Source organism: Sebastes fasciatus, chromosome 17 (genome assembly GCF_043250625.1).
Source record: "Sebastes fasciatus isolate fSebFas1 chromosome 17, fSebFas1.pri, whole genome shotgun sequence".
Taxonomy (NCBI): Eukaryota; Metazoa; Chordata; class Actinopteri; order Perciformes; family Sebastidae; genus Sebastes; species Sebastes fasciatus.
In genome coordinates this window covers 3,583,836-3,586,335 of record NC_133811.1, presented here as the reverse complement: position 1 = coordinate 3,586,335, position 2,500 = coordinate 3,583,836, and the positions used below count along the sequence as shown (strand labels likewise).

General features: G+C 42.8%; 5 non-coding genes across 5 annotated transcripts in view; 2 read left to right on the top strand and 3 right to left on the bottom strand.

Moving 5' to 3' along the window:
- Positions 1-149: 149 nt before the first annotated feature.
- LOC141755435 (5S ribosomal RNA) lies at positions 150-268 on the bottom strand. The gene has a single exon (XR_012591138.1). It is a non-coding gene; the product is annotated as a 5S ribosomal RNA (ribosomal RNA).
- Positions 269-864: 596 nt separating this feature from the next.
- On the top strand, positions 865-983 carry LOC141755058 (5S ribosomal RNA). Its single transcript, XR_012590767.1, has one exon. It is a non-coding gene; the product is annotated as a 5S ribosomal RNA (ribosomal RNA).
- Positions 984-1,281: 298 nt separating this feature from the next.
- Positions 1,282-1,400, bottom strand: LOC141755236 (5S ribosomal RNA). The gene has a single exon (XR_012590945.1). It is a non-coding gene; the product is annotated as a 5S ribosomal RNA (ribosomal RNA).
- Positions 1,401-1,996: 596 nt separating this feature from the next.
- Positions 1,997-2,115, top strand: LOC141755462 (5S ribosomal RNA). The gene has a single exon (XR_012591164.1). It is a non-coding gene; the product is annotated as a 5S ribosomal RNA (ribosomal RNA).
- A 298-nt stretch (positions 2,116-2,413) lies between these two features.
- Positions 2,414-2,500, bottom strand: part of LOC141755381 (5S ribosomal RNA) — a 119-nt gene continuing 32 nt past the window's right edge. The window contains exon 1 of the ribosomal RNA XR_012591085.1: positions 2,414-2,500. This exon is cut by the window's right edge and continues 32 nt beyond it. This is a non-coding gene — a ribosomal RNA (5S ribosomal RNA).

The window sequence follows — 2,500 nt, the reverse complement described above, 5'->3', positions numbered from 1 at the left end:
TAATTAGAAGCTGATCAATTTCACTCAGAAAAATTTTGTAGGAGCGAGGAATGATGAAATTCAACATCCAGAGACAAGCTGCTCTGGTTTTCAAAGTCTCCACCGGAGAAGCAGCGGCGCCCCGTGCTGTTTGGAAAGAGAAGTGAAAAAGCTTACAGCACCTGGTATTCCCATGCAGTCTCCCATCCAAGTACTGACCAGGCCCGACCCTGCTTAGCTTCCGAGATCAGACGAGATCGGGCGTGTTCAGGGTGGTATGGCCGTAAGCAACAGCACTGGTGACAAAACGGCCCTTTATAGATGTCTATCACTGCCGCCGTGAACGCCTGTGTGCATTTCTGCTCATAGGGACATTAGCATATTTACAGAACTTCTGGGCAAGGAGCTCTGATTACAGTGACACAGTTTCCCCACATGAATGATAAACACTATCTACGACAGAGGTGAGATTGTAACTACGCTGCTCAAATGCAGGTTTGAGGTGCTTTTTTCTATTTTATGCTACTTTATACTTTATTTTACAGGGATAGATTGGAGTTTTTACTCCACTACGTTTGTGATTGTTATTGCGACTTTGTACATTTAGATTTGACATTTAAAACGTGATTGTTTCAGAAAATATGGCGCAGCATGATACTTGAAAATGCTGCTTACACAGCAATACTGCAGTGATAATAATCCAATAATAGTTTTAGCCTGTAACAATGTAACACTGACAGAGTTTCTTACAAAGGCCATTTTTGTCATTATAGTGAGAATATCTGTTTGTGTTCCTGACAATCTGCAGCTGCTACCTGTATGGGCAGAATACCAAAACGTTGTGTTACAGCATCTTTAAATGGCCTTTTTGTTGCTGCAAATGTTGCTTACGGCCATACCACCCTGAACACGCCCGATCTCGTCTGAACTCGGAAGTTAAGCAGGGTCGGGCCTGGTCAGTACTTGGATGGGAGACCGCCTGGGAATACCAGGTGCTGTAAGCTTTTTCACTTCTCTTTTACAAACAACAGAGGGTGCTGCTGCTTCTTCGATGGACACTGGCAGGCACTGATGAAAATCAATAGAATGGTGTACACACAATGTCAATGCTTTACAAAGATTTTTTAAAGAGCAGATCACGAGTTACAAGTGTATATCATTATATCATAAACTAATTAGAAGCTGATCAATTTCACTCAGAAAAATTTTGTAGGAGCAAGGAATGATGAAATTCAACATCCAGAGACAAGCTGCTCTGGTTTTCAAAGTCTCCACCGTGCTGTTTGGAAAGAGAAGTGAAAAAGCTTACAGCACCTGGTATTCCCAGGCGGTCTCCCATCCAAGTACTGACCAGGCCCGACCCTGCTTAGCTTCCGAGATCAGACGAGATCGGGCGTGTTCAGGGTGGTATGGCCGTAAGCAACAGCACTGGTGACAAAACGGCCCTTTATAGATGTCTATCACTGCCGCCGTGAACGCCTGTGTGCATTTCTGCTCATAGGGACATTAGCATATTTACAGAACTTCTGGGCAAGGAGCTCTGATTACAGTGACACAGTTTCCCCACATGAATGATAAACACTATCTACGACAGAGGTGAGATTGTAACTACGCTGCTTGAATGCAGGTTTGAGGTGCTTTTTTCTATTTTATGCTACTTTATACTTTATTTTACAGGGATAGATTGGAGTTTTTACTCCACTACGTTTGTGATTGTTATTGCGACTTTGTACATTTAGATTTGACATTTAAAACGTGATTGTTTCAGAAAATATGGCGCAGCATGATACTTGAAAATGCTGCTTACACAGCAATACTGCAGTGATAATAATCCAATAATAGTTTTAGCCTGTAACAATGTAACACTGACAGAGTTTCTTACAAAGGCCATTTTTGTCATTATAGTGAGAATATCTGTTTGTGTTCCTGACAATCTGCAGCTGCTACCTGTATGGGCAGAATACCAAAACGTTGTGTTACAGCATCTTTAAATGGCCTTTTTGTTGCTGCAAATGTTGCTTACGGCCATACCACCCTGAACACGCCCGATCTCGTCTGATCTCGGAAACTAAGCAGGGTCGGGCCTGGTCAGTACTTGGATGGGAGACCGCCTGGGAATACCAGGTGCTGTAAGCTTTTTCACTTCTCTTTTACAAACAGCAGAGGGTGCTGCTGCTTCTTCGATGGACACTGGCAGGCACTGATGAAAATCAATAGAATGGTGTACACACAATGTCAATGCTTTACAAAGATTTTTTAAAGAGCAGATCACGAGTTACAAGTGTATATCATTATATCATAAACTAATTAGAAGCTGATCAATTTCACTCAGACAAATTTTGTAGGAGCGAGGAATGATGAAATTCAACATCCAGAGACAAGCTGCTCTGGTTTTCAAAGTCTCCACCGTGCTGTTTGGAAAGAGAAGTGAAAAAGCTTACAACACCTGGTATTCCCAGGCGGTCTCCCATCCAAGTACTGACCAGGCCCGACCCTGCTTAGCTTCCGAGATCAGACGAGA